We start from the raw sequence: 14,343 nt of genomic DNA, 5'->3' as shown, positions 1-14,343 counted from the left end.
TATATTATGTATATTAATTATATGTTATATTTTATATATTTAATTTTCATATTTCACATTTTCTATTTATATATATATTTTTATATATATATATATATTTATAATGATTACTGTTGGTTTCTTAGAAACCACAGCAGTCTCAGGCAATGAAATGATCCAGTAATAAACGTGAGTTGTTGAGAATGGTGCCTGCTCAGAGTGGAGATTTTCTATGCAGCACCTTCATCTGTGTATCTCCAGCTACCTTCATGGCAGACAGAGCTGCTGGGGGTGGGACATGACCTGCTGGTTGAAAGTGAAGTTTTAAGTATGCTGTTGAACTCATCAAGAAACTGGTAGAAAGTCAGACCCTCCCCAGATCTTTACTCTTTTTCAGCAATTATAGAGCTTACATGTCCAATGATGCAATGTTTGATTGATAACAACATTGTTTTTAAGATCTGATTTGATTCTTGTAAGGCAAAGCACCTCAGGCTGAATGCACAATGAGTGGCTGACAAAAGCATTGATCTTCACACACATCAGCAAAATGCAGTGTATACAGTGATCTCTGCTGCCAAAGCAATATATTTAATCTATGCTATTCTGTGAAAAGTCATTCTATTTTCCATAAAAGATAATTCCCATACATAAAATCTATGCTGAATAAAGTCACTCTATTTTTATGTTCTGTGTAGGAATACAAATGCTCACTGAATTTGTTGTCATTGCCAGTTGCCATCTGGGAAACCTCACAATCAGCCACTTGAGCACTCTCTTTTCCTGCTCCAACTCTTGAATACACCATCTCCACTGTCAATCTGTAGTTTCTCACCATCTCCACTGGTAATCTGTAGTTTCTCACCATCTCCATTGGCAATCTGTAATTTCCCAGGAAAAACTAATATATCTTTCTGAGCAGGACTCGTGCTTAAGGGCAAGGAGAATTGTAAGTCTTTTCTTCCAAAACAATAGTAACAATTTAAACACTGAGTATCCCCTGCGTATTTTGGAGCTAAGTCTGTTTTGTTCTGTGGATGCCTGGATTTCTGACTGTGGTGTTGGAGAAGCCACCATACTGAGCAAGCAGGACATCAAAACCTACAGAGGAACATCTGTTTCACCAAATTTCTTTAGCATGTTTCATCTTGGTGCAGCAGGCAAAGCACAGGCACATGAGTGCCATAAAGACATTAAAATCGCATGGGAAAAGCAGTAATACCACCAAGAATTTCCAATGTTTTATGGTTCATGCTGCTGTGCTGCTGTCATAACTGCAAAAATTGGCATGGCAGAGATCCCAAGAACAGAAATCATCACAGTATATTTATTGTTATTGTCCCCACTAAGCATGACAGATTTGCAGAATAGTGCAGTTCCCCAGCATGTTCAATCTTTTACCTGTGCTCAGAAAATGAATTTATTTCAGAAACAGTTGATTCCTGCTTAGTATTCTCGTCTTTCTCCTTCTGCCATCACCTCATTTGAGCTGCTAAATGACCTGCTAAAGTATTGTGTGTTTCCTACAGACAAATCCATTCAGCATGGAGATCTCATTCTCTATGTTTGAGAGGCTCCCAGGACCATGGCACAGTGAGGAGCTCTTTTCATGGCCACTGATGGCAACTTCAAAATGCCTTGGTTCACCAAAAGGAGATCAACCAGTGGAAATGTGTAGTTTGACCACAAGTCCTGCAGCTCTGGCTGATTCCAGCTGGCTCTGCAGTGCAATCGCAACACGTTGCAAGAGAGGATCCAGAACACTACAAGCTAGCTCACCATCTGGAAAAAACACCACAGGACTCCTGCCCAGAAATAGGCCCCTGCTGTCTTTATGCCATTGTTATAGAAATTAAGTAGGAAACAGCTGGCCATGTGAACACAGTTATTGCAGAATATCACTTCTGCAATAGGGTAGCAAGAAAGGTCACTGAAAATGTCCATGTGAAATGAGATTTCCATATGCACATGACTTGGTCAGCTTGCAACATCTATTTTGGAGGTGGAGTTGGACTTCTTTTGCTGCTGTCCTTTGCCTTCCTACTAAGTTAAACCTCAGCAGCAATGCCAAGAGAGAATTTTGTACTGGTTACATGGATAATAATAGAAGATAATGATAATATATTGAAGTTTTTGATGGCTGTGCATTCAAACAGCACTGCAGAGAGCTGTTGTTCAGGACAAACCAGTTCTTCATGTCTGAGAGCCTCCGGACAGAAAAATCAAACAAGGTTAGTTATCTTGTCATGATAAAGTAAGTTGTAAAAAGCCCCTTTTTCTTCTCTAGTGGACATCTGGGAAAAGTCTAGTGAAGAGTTTGTTTCAACTCTGTGCTTTGCAGGAAAAGTAAAAGTAGGAAGGAGAAAATGCTGAACTCCTTTGAAGAGTAACTTAACCCCAAAGAATGCTTAAATGTGAGGAAACTGAAATAGGCAAATATGTACAGATGGCTTATTTTGTGTCTGGGTTTGGAGATCACTTATGGTACCAGAAGCAAAGATTAATAGATCTGGATCTTTTTCAAGGCCTGTGTCTGTCTGCTTCCACCGTTGTGCATCTGTGAAGACATGAGCTCCAAGTCAGCTTGCCCATGAAATGCAACTCAGTGAAAGGTTATGCTTAGGCACTGGGGAGTCTGTGGCTGCTGTACTAATCACAGTCTAAACTCAGGGACCATGGGCTGCCAGCTCTCAGAAATGGGTTATTGAACACCAAAATCAGTGGGAAGAAGAGAATAGCCATTTTACTATTCTCAGCAACCTCAGGAATGTGGAAAAGTGGTGGCTTGATGATTTTCCTGAGGACAGACACTTTGCAGAAGTCCCCTTTTGACTTAGAGCAAACCCCTTCAATTCCTCTCTTCAGATTTTTTAATGAAATGGAAAAGATTCTTGCAAATATGTAAATTTGCATTACCAGAGGCAGGGAGGTTTTGGTTGCACAATAGGGTACTAGCTTTTGATCAGTCCTCTGTAAATCTCTACATGAGAAGGAGGTAGGTTTTTTTGAAAATAATTTCTTTCAGGGCTGATTTAGATCAGTACCCCTACAAACAGACAGGTCTGCCTAATTGCTACAGATTGCATTTTAAGTATTCATGAATGAATGCACAGCACGTCTGATAAACAGCTATACATTGAAGTCTGTGCACCATACCTGGTGCCTGGATGATTTGTGTGTAGTTCCACCAAATATGAAAGCAACTCATATGTACTCAATGCACATGATATACACTTCAGTATTCATATGTGGAGCTAAACTAGCATTAAACTCTGCATAAGTAGGCGTTATAGAAGGTGGGAAAGAGGGGAAACACTGAGGAAAATAAATGAGGTGAGATCAGAATGAATGAGAAAATGCTTTTAAGTGAATATAGGAGAGCAAAGAGAGATTTTATGGAAGGGTCAGGGAGTCAGGGTTATTAAAAGGGTTGCAGAGCATAATGCAGTGCAACCAGCATGTGTTAGTTTTTCCATTTACGAAACTATTTTTTTTTAAGCTGAAAGCAACATAGACATGTTTGGACTAACTTCAGTATTTTCTGCTATCTGATAGCAAATGTTCTGTGTTGCATTTTATACAATGCAAGCCTTCTAGACAACATAAGCTTTTTCAATTACAGCAATATACCAGCTCTCTATTAGTGCTGTGGGAATACATCCAGCAGACAGGAAATAATTTCTATGAGGAATGATTTGCACTTTAGCCTGATTAAGGGCAGCTCTGTCAGGGTCAACTTTCTGTTGCACAGCTCGCTGTCCTGACTATCATTTTCCTTCTACTTGCATGAAAGACAGAAGTATTTCAAAACTGTAAAATTATGTGAGAAATAATCACCTTCAAAATTCCTCCTGGAATGGCTAGACAGATTTTTTTACAACACAAGGTGCTGGCAAAAATCAAGATGTGTTTCCTCATGTCCATGTGCTCTTGTGAAAGCTCTAAATCTGGCTGAAGACCTGCCCTGGGACAGAGTTACTGTGGTGGTTTCATGCTGGAGTTGCTGCAGTGTTCAAGTGCCTCTCTCAGGAAAGCTGTAAAAGTTTTGTAGAGCCTGCAATTTTCATTTAGTTACTCTTCATGCTAGGTGTGCACTGTACCATGCAACCTTCACCTAGACCCACCATGGTGTTTTAGCATAAAAAAAAGTCCAGAGAGATCATTTTTTAATTGTGTCACATCTCATTTTCACAGATACACTACATAACTAGTTTTAATTTGCTTTTCAAAAATACCCAAGGCACAGGAATCTCTGACAGAAATATTCTGGAAACCCATCATAGAAAATGCTATCTTTTCACAGCCAGATAACTGCATGAATTCAAACAGAATTGTAGCTTATGTTTATGTATGAATCTTTTGCTTCAGGACACAAAATAATCACTAACTAATACAGACTGGGAGAAATTCTTCCTCTGGGAAGGTTTAATGTGATGAGATTTTTCTCAGCTTTCCTTAAAACATCTGACTACTGCAGAACACAGGGTAAATGCAATGAAATTATAAGATTCCTTGGAAAATCTGAGTTCTTTTTCATTATTCTTATTCTCCTGAGTAATGCATACATTTCTCACTGTCAAAAAAGTCATAATGTCCCTCATCAGGAAGAATCAGCCTCTCTGGTTTCTTTTTCCAGCTACAAAAATAGAACTTCTTCTGTATTAACCCAATATACACATCCAGGCTTAAAAATGAAACCTTGTTTCAAGTCAACTGAGTGACCTTATCGATTTCACTTAATTACTCTACAGACTTTTAAAAGGGAATAAGTGACACCCCCCAAAAATTATGTTACTTAGTTTTGCCTTTAATGCAGACTATGTGTGATCAGAAGTTTGACTGACATATTTCCTTCACTTTTAAAAACTCTAAATATCACCGTCTTTGAAAGTTTTCTTCCTCCTCCATCTCAAGATTTCCTCAAACTAGCTGGCAGAGTGAATTTTCTTTCCATTGCAAAGAAGAAAACAACTAAACAAGGGTATTTCTGTCCAATTATTCAACAAAGAAATCCCGTAAGAGACCAGATTCAGGAACTGTCCAGGACAGCTGCAGAAAACTGAGGAAGAAACTGAATTTTGCAGGCCAGGCTACATTCTTCACATCAGCAACATAAATCCTAAAAATTGTTTCAACTGGTAATACTTAGAGGTTTCAAAAGATGTATCCCTTCCAGAAGTGCTGAGTTCTTTCAGCATGAACTCCATAGGACAGGAAAGCCCATGAGGCACTTGCTTCTCCTGTGACTGCTGTAAGACTTTTTCTGAAACTAAAGATTGGTGATCAAAATGTCTCAGATCTGCAGGTTCCTATATGTGCCTTGATAAATAAATCAGATTAAAGTGATGATTCCTCTCACACGCCACTTTATTCCCACTCAACTCCATCAATTTCATGGGGAGGATGTGGATAAAAATAACATCCAGAAGGCTTTAATTTAACTGCAATTTAACATGGCTAGATGTTGCTAATTTCCCTCGTGCTTATGTACTCCAGAGTGTAGTCCTATGAGAAAATCCCCTGTTGGGGGACTTTTCACATCTTCTCTTACACTGCTGTATCAACCCAGCCACAAAGCAAGGGGAGGATTTTATTTGTGAGTTCCATTGAGGTGCTTCTCTGCTCCTCCTTTTCTTTAATGTAGGTTTTGAAACTTTTCAGGCCAGAAAAGAAGATCAGAAAACACCTCTTGTAAACAAGAAGTGGTGAAGTATTTTGCTTGGAGACAGAGTTCCTACGTCTTTCGGAACAATGTTCCTTGAAACATTTGTTATCATTTCCTCTTTTGAACAGTTAAATAAAGAGACCTTAAACCAAAGGTTCACAATGATACTAGCAAAAGGTTAGGATAATATTTTTAGATTATTTTTTCATCAATTATTTCAAAGGGGAAAAGCAGCATAATTCAATTTTAATTGCTGCTCTCATTTCCACAGAACAGTGCATTGATAAAACAGATGTAATCACACTGTCTCTGGACACTCTTACTCACTGTGGATGTGGACAGGGTAAATGAGCCAGGACTGAATAGGAGGAAGTATGGATTACATGAGAACACTATAAACTGGTATGTAAATACTTTATCCCAAAAGTGCTTTGCACAGTGCTGTTGGAACAATTTGGTAGGTGGTCCTCCAGAGGCTGATTCCACAGTAGGTCCTGGTGCCAGTGGGACAGAGCTCCAGGTGTGCTGCAGCTCTGCAGGGCAGCAAAAGGATCAGCTGCACCAGTAAATCACCTCCAGCCTCTCACAGCTGCACTGTGAGGTCTCCATTTCTACTTGCAATAGCCCAAGGGGTTGTTCGAGTACAGCAAAGTTTGTACTCTTAGCAATGTCCCTAGACTTTAAAAAAATGTCCTATTTCTGCCATGAAATACATCTTGCGCCAAATGTAAGCCCCATCTCTGTGCTGAAGGAGCCGGCTGGAATGGTGGGGGAAATAATTTTCAATTTAGTCTTGGTATTTAAGAATCAATCAAGACTTGATGTGTCTTTCAGAAAAACAATTGGTATCTGTGGCTTTAATAGTACAAAGAAAAGGTCCTACAGGATGGAGAGAGAGAGAGAGAACATGAAAGAGTAAGAGAGGAAGACTGGAAGCCACTGATGTGAAGAACAGACAAAAGATCAGCCAAGCAACCCAAGCACACAAAGAAACTATAATCCTGGGACAAAAGTGTAAAGTAATTTACTGAGCTAAGTGTTCATACCACTAGGGCACCATGCACAATCTCTAGTCAGAAAAGAAGCTGACATTTTTCCCTTGAAAAATATGGAATATTTTAATATTTAATGAAAGAGTAGGATTAAATTATCTCGTAGTATACAGCCCAATTTGTGCTTTTCCTTCATTATTGAATAATTAATTGATCTAAAACCTTTGCAGACAGAGAAACAGATTCTGATCAAAATTAAATGAAACCAGGTTATTTTCACAGCAGAGAACAAATAAAACTCCCAAAATATTTCAGGTTATCTGAAATCTACTGCTAAACATAAAATAAAGTGTTACATCTGATGTCTTTGGTTCACTTTTGTGCCCTTTACAGATAGAAGTGTTTTGTCCAGCTGCACAGCTGATACAGGCATTTGACCTAGAGGGCAAGAAGAACACTTAGAAATAAATTCAAATAAAAAGCCAAGAAAAAATGCTGCAATATTTTTTGTCCTGCCTGTTTTTCTGCATCCCAGATAACAATCCCAAGGTTTTAGGAATTCATCCTTGAAATCCAAATCTGGTTCAGAAATCTAATCTGACATCTTTTTTCCATGTTTCAAATCACTGTTACTGCAAGAATCACAAAGAAAAAATATTATTTGAAAATGCCTTTTAAAAATCTTACAATGAAAATGTTCTCATAAGTGAATGAATTAGGTTTAGAACTGGCCTGAAAAATTCCTTATGGGTTTACAAGTTGCAGTAAGTCTCTGGGGAGTTAGATTCTGAGCTATAAACCTGCCAAAGCACACAGATCTATGCAGTGTAGACAACGTTTGGGAGCTGACAACTTTCCACAACAGAGACACTCCTGACACTGAAAAACAGACCTCTCTGTTTTTCTGTCTCCTGTGTTAAATCCCACTTCGCATAGGCTTAAACATAAGGTAAAAATGATAAAAGTTAGGAAAAAGGAAAATTCCAGATAGTAGAAGAAAAACAAAAATAAGAGTAGCTGTTCCCAATCTAACAAACATTGGAGGGTTTCTTCCTTGCTTCCTTTGATTTGCAAACTCCTGTAGAAATGATTTAATGTTCATTAGTGTTTTAGATGTGTTTTGCAAAAATGTTTATCCTTCCCCTTCCTTGCCTTTTTCCTCTGTTTATTTCAATGCCAAATGAAAAATAATGACTCCAACTTACACTACCATTCAAAACTGTTATTGTGCAATGAGCCTGGGATGGCTGCTTGACCACCAGCTCAGTGCTTGGATTTGTACTGGTCAGCACCAGGCCAACAGAGATAATAAATGCTGAACCCAGCTTTGATTCCTCCCATTAACAGAGACCTTTAGCTGTTTCCCTCTCACTCTTATCATCTCCCTGTTCTTAGTCACTCTTTGCATGAAATCTCCAAACCCCAAGTATCTCTCAGACTCATCCACCCTTCTATCAAACACAGCTGAAATTAAACAACTGTTTCAAAACTTCCCACTGATGGACAAACTACTGGAGCGCATAATCCCATTCCTTTGGTAAACCAGGCTGGCACAGGGGAAAGCATAAAGATTCCCCTAACTACAGAAAACCTTTCAAGTTTTACCTTGCTACAAAAATCCTGCTTTAACCTTTGATTGCTTTTTAGCAAATAATGTTAAAGGTAACATTACTTATTATGTGTTCCTCGCTTGAAAACAAAGCCATTTAGAGGGAAAAGGATTCTTAGAGAAAATAGTTTTGGTTTTTTTGGTTTTTTTAAGGGCTGACACAAAATAATTCTTTTTGGTTCAAGAAGATGTAACAGGCTTTCCAAGATTTTGACATTTTTCAGGCAACATCATACACAAAGCTTTTCAGATGTGATCACCAAATTGTGAGTAAGAATGGCAACAAATAGAAAATAAAACAAGAAGTTTCATAGTTGAAATAGGCACTGAAAAGTTTTTCATCCTTCAATGTATTTTGCTTTGATAGAATTACATACAAATATTCGTGAGAAATCTTGCACACGTGTCTTAAGGGTGGGACAGTGGAAACAATTCTACCAGATTTATTTTGGTAGATAACGTCTTGAACAATTTCTAAAGCTTATATTTTATTCTTAAGCACTGTGTTTTCCTCTTCTGAACACTTCAAACCCTGCAGAGAGCTATGCAAAGGCAGAGGTTCTGGGAAGAGAAAAAAGCCCTCATTTCCATTAAAAATTGTTGTTTCACAACTATTAGTTTTCTCTCCAACTGTTGGAGAGAAATATGTGTATATATGGAGGAGGCATGATTTTTATGGCACATGAAGAATTTAGCCTTGACATTTAAAAAAAACCCACATAGCTACACTACCTAGCTCTGTTTCCACTATGCAGTTAATGTATGCTTGTGGTATTTCCAATATATATGTGGAACAATCAGATAGAAGACAATGTGTTGTGCACAAGAATGCATCAATATAATTTGCCTCGATTTATTAAGTTGCAGATAAAAACTTCATTTTTTAACTAATACCTCCTTGATTTTTAAACTGGAACTACAATAGGGAACAATTTCTTTGCAACACTGCCCAGCTTCCTGCCTCCCACCTCGGACACTAACCTTCTTGGGAATCATGAATTAATCCATTTATCCTTGCAACCACAAGGGAGCCTAAGCAACACACGAAACACAGAGCACTGGAGCAGTGTAAATGTAATGTAAATATGTGAGCATTTAACGTTACCAGAGCTGCAGACTTGAAAGGTAGTGGTTTTGATTAAAAACCCTGCTTCAGATTGCATTTCTAATGCAGGTGTTAGTCAAGCAATGACTTTGGATTTGTTACATCCAGAGGATTGGTAGTGCTTCTTTATTTTCCAATGTTTCAAAGTTTCCTATACACTTTTCTTGCCATTTCAGTGTTTTTTTCCCATATGTGCATTTGCAAAACTACTAGTAAGAAGAAACATGTTACCAAAAAAAGGTCATAATATTTTTTTTATGTAGTAACTAAGGATTTGAGGCTTGAAGAAAATTTGAGTACTGACTTTTTTCTTTTTTTGTATTTTGTATTTTGAATACTTCTGTTTTTCAAGTGATTTGTGATTTTGAATGCATCGTTTATACATGGGCCTGCTTGAGTCATCTAAAGTAGATGTGATTTTCTCAGGCTTTGACAAAGTCAAGTTACATCAAAGTATCTCAAATTAGGTATCCTCTGAACTGAGAGATTTAAAACCACTTCTTTTTCAAAGCCTTGGCTGCTGCATTTGGAAGCATTTTAACCCAACCACCCTATTCTGATGCAAGTAATTTGTGGTATTTGCCCCACAATTCCAATATTTAGCCAAATCAACAGAAATGCAAGGGCTGCATCAGATGCCTGATCTGTTATGGGGCAGACCAACTTATGCAGAGTTTCAGCTGCAGAACTTATTCCACAGGGAATTCTACACTGGCATTCAGCCAGAAGATTAAAACATTCTCTGGGGAGGGAGCACTGCTCACTGTCAAGGCCATGTGGTCCGTGTTGGTTGATGTTTCCATGGAACTTTCCCAACCTTGTGAAGCCTTGTGTAAGACGTAGTTACTATCAGTGTTTGAAGATCTTCTCCTGCAACGTAGATCTCCTCCTTGCTGCCCAAACACAGGGCTGTAGGTCTACAGATAACAAAATCAGCTCCAAATTTTATAGGCCTCTAGGAATAGGAAGGATTGTGCTGGCATCTTGGGCTATGCACGGGTGTGTCTGTGCCTCCTCCCTCCTGTGATGGCACTATCCTGTTAACATTAGTCTGCCAAGTTAGGTACATCATGTTCTAGCAGGACACAGCCTCCTTGTGATGCTTGTTTGGCAGACAACAAACTTTATTTCCAACAGGTGGTCTGTATGGGATTGAAGGCTGCTATATTGCAATTGGATTTTGTTCATTCTGACAATTTGAGAAATCAGAGCAAAGCCAGTTATATCGAGTAAAAAAAAAAATCCTAAGGAAAGTTGTGCTGTTTTTTATGAGAAAGAAAATAATCATGACACTGTCTGATATCCACGGATGGACAGGTGACAGAAGCAATGTCCCCTAAAGGAATGGAGCTGTTTGCAGTTAGTTATTTTTCTGCTGCAAGCCAGAAATAAAATCAGAGCCCCACAGAAGCAGAGAGAGGTACTTTCTCCCTCAGTTCTGGTCCTGCTGCAGTTCAGGTCAGTGACAAAGGAACAGGATGCAGCAGCCCTCAGCACAACCTGGGGGTCACAGGGGAAAGACCCCTGGGACTGAGATTTGCTGTGCCAGGCTTCCAGCTTGGCTGGCACTTTTCCTCCAGGAGTATATGATACAGGAGGACTCTTAAAAGTAAGTCAACAAAAATTTTAAAAATGGCATTAAAGAAAGGGAAAGAAAGCGCTTAAGAAAACTGGCAGGCAGAAGGAAGGACATAGGTTAGGTGTGGAGGAGAGGGATTGGAGAGGGCCATGGAGGAAACAAAGGGAAAAAATGACAAAGTGAAAACAAGTAATGAAAGGAGTGACTATAGAAACAACTGACAATGTAAAGGGGTGAAATAAAACATAATCTCTTATGCAGACATTCACGATTAGGAAAGGTTATTTCTCTTTCATTTTTATTTCCTTGGCAGAGAAGGGGGAGCTGTAGGGAGGAGGAAATTAAGTGTTTGGTGCTGGTGCTGATGGAAACTTTTGTTTCAGCTGCAGCTCAGGCAGAGAAAGAATTTCCCCTGGTCAGACCCAGGTGAGGGGTTACAAAGCAGTAGTATCTGTGTACAAGGCAGAAACCCTTAATATCTGTATTAATTTGTCAGGCCTTGACTAAGGAAAGCAATCCTAATGAAACTTTAACATACTTGCCACTGGCAAGTGACATGTGTCTATAAATATTTAAGGAATGATGGGATCACTTAACCACTCTTTCTTCATTTCAGCCTCCGTTCCCATCCCAAACTGAACTGGAAAATTTTTTATGCACTTTGGCTTGTCTCAGTTAAATTAACACCCCCACCCCTCTTTCTATACCTCCTTTCCTGTCTACTTCTTCTGAATCACTCTCCCGAGCTGTGTCCAGGCTGCTTTCAGCTCTGGCGTTGAACTGCAGCTTGTCACTAAAGGCACCCTGGCATGTACATAAAAGAGATTTGAAGGTGGAAATGACCACCCATTAAATCACCTCATCCTCCCTCCAGTCAGTGTGGGATTGTTCCTGCAGCACACTCCCCAGGGCCTGGGGTTTTAATGCTTTGAGCAACAGAAATTCCACCTCCACCCCCTTAGGGAGGAGTGCATGAGGGCTAATAGATCACACTCTTATGCAATTTTTCCTGATACATAGCCTGCATTTTCCTTTGTTTGATGTCTTTAATCCGTTATTCACATTTATAACTGGTGCTGGGTGAATCTCAGGTGGTTCTGAGGTTTATTTCTGTTTAAGAAGGCATGCAAAATGCAGAGACTAGTCCACATTCTTTAAACCTTTTGGTGCCTTCCTGACAGGCTCTGTTATTTCTTCCCTGAAACTGCCCAGGACCCAGTAGAAAGCTGCATTTCTCTCTCTCCCAGGAGGGTAGGAGTTTGGATACTGGCCAATCCTCTGCTCTGGTAAATCTATCCTGAGAACAGAGACTGAAGCCCTCATCTCCTCAATCTACAATATGCCTTTTTCTAGTCATTACCCAGTAGCCTAAGTCCTCCAGTTTAATTTCCTGTACTCATCAGGCTGTTGCTGTACTTTTTGTACTCCCTTACCTAATTGAGGGGTGCATCAATCTGTTTCTATTGGACTGGTTCCTTTGATGTCTGAGCACAAGAGATACTTCTTTAAGTATTTTTTTCTTAAAAGAGAAAGGTGTTTCTTAAGCTGTTATTCCAGTTGATATCCCATGAAATGCTGCAGTAATCAAATGCTCCTGATACTGTCGTTTTAACAAATACTAGTTACCAGGGCTACAGAAAGTGTCAGATCACACCTTTCTTCTGCAAGTGTTGAAGAAGGATTTAATCCACGCTGCTGTCAAAATGGCCACTGTGCTACAGTGCAATCCATCTTCTCACTCTTCCCCTTTGAAGGTTAAATAACAATAAAAAAATTTTCTGCTGCAGCAAGAGAAATGAAAAGTGAGAAATGTCTGCTGTAGTCTGGTAGTCTAGGAATTTAGATTACGAGAAAATTATTTTTAAATGCCTTTACCTGAGGCATTCTCATTTTTTACGCAACAGTAAATTCAGTACACACTGTTCTACAAAAAGCATTAATGTTTTTTTCTCTTAGGAGGCAGGAAGACTGCAGTTCTACATCTCATGCAGGATGCTGGTTTCCCCCCAGTCACATCACTATTGCTCTAACACCAGGCAAGAGAGGTGGAAGAGGCACAAGCACCACTTCTCCTATGTTTTTTATATGGTTTAAGTGTGCTTTTAATCCTAAAAATGGAAGCTTCCTGGCTTACAGGCAGCACAGTAGTGTTTGTTGGTCTTTGGAGGTGTTCGTGTAGTGAGCAGCTGGGGACATTCTCTGTTTTCATGCCACAGAAATACAGGTGGGAGAAAACCAGACCTTACATAGACATGAGCTTCCTCTGTCCCCTGAACAATTACGAATCCATGGTTACAATTTTTGCCATCAGCCTATTTTTGAACTATACAGACATATATCAAAAATTTGAAAGCAGCGATGTATTGTCTAGGTTAAATGGCAGTGTCAGTAACAGAAGAAGTAACAGACACTGATCATAAATCATCATACTACTAGAACAACTAACTGGGCAGAGTACTAACTCACAGAAAGGGGAAATATTTTTTCTGAGGCAGAAGAAGAAAGACCATCAAACAACCCTAAAATGACACAGGAAGACTTACCAAGAGTAGCATATGTACACAGGCAGACCCTTTTTGGCTCATACAGGCTTTACAGACTGTAAATTATGGTTATTCCTAGGAGGAAAGAAAAGAGGTTCTGTCAGTTGTACAATTACTTTTTATTGGCAGTGCTCTTTCAACTCAAGAAAACATTGGCTGAGGTTCAAGACCAAGATTTGGCTCAAATGCCACCACAATTTTTCAGAAATGTGATGAATGTTACTCAAGAAATAGTTTCCTAAGGAAGCCACAAAAATGTGTCCAGCTAGGTTTCAGGATATCTAAAATGATATCCAAAAGTTGCTACCACTGAAGATCAATTGCCTTCAGTAATTTCACCAAAAGACATTTTTACCTGCCAGACTGGCTGATGCTCTGTGAAAAAGGATCCCTGAATGAATAGTTTCATAAACACTGATGTATGTGTATCTGTACACAATTCATCACACCCATCTCAAGCATTTAATTTGAAGGATAAGCTATTAAATTTTTTTTTAAAAATCAACTTAGTGACAGTGGAAGACAGTCCTGCCACTGAGAAGGTAATGACAGGTTGGCCTGAGGGTCATACACTGAACATAAATTCAGTCACTGATCTCTCATGCCTGAGTGAAAATATTCCCAAGCCTGAGTGAAAACTTCATTTTAGAAAAGCTGATGAGATTTTTTTTCCATTGCTGTCAGTGAAGGCAAGATGTCAAAATTCTGCCTTCCTGCTGTCTTCCCTGAAGAAGAATCCCCACAAGATCGCAAGGGGTAAAGCATTAACCATTACTGATCTCAGTTCTAGAAAATTTAGAAAGTTAGCAAACATTAGTAAACTAATCTTTAGCTTACCCTCATCTGAATCTTAAGTTGCTAGAAGAGACTG

This window comes from Lichenostomus cassidix, chromosome Z (genome assembly GCF_008360975.1).
Source record: "Lichenostomus cassidix isolate B80296 chromosome Z, HeHo_3.0, whole genome shotgun sequence".
In the NCBI taxonomy this organism is placed as follows: domain Eukaryota; kingdom Metazoa; phylum Chordata; class Aves; order Passeriformes; family Meliphagidae; genus Lichenostomus; species Lichenostomus cassidix.
Note: the sequence above shows the minus strand (reverse complement) of the source record.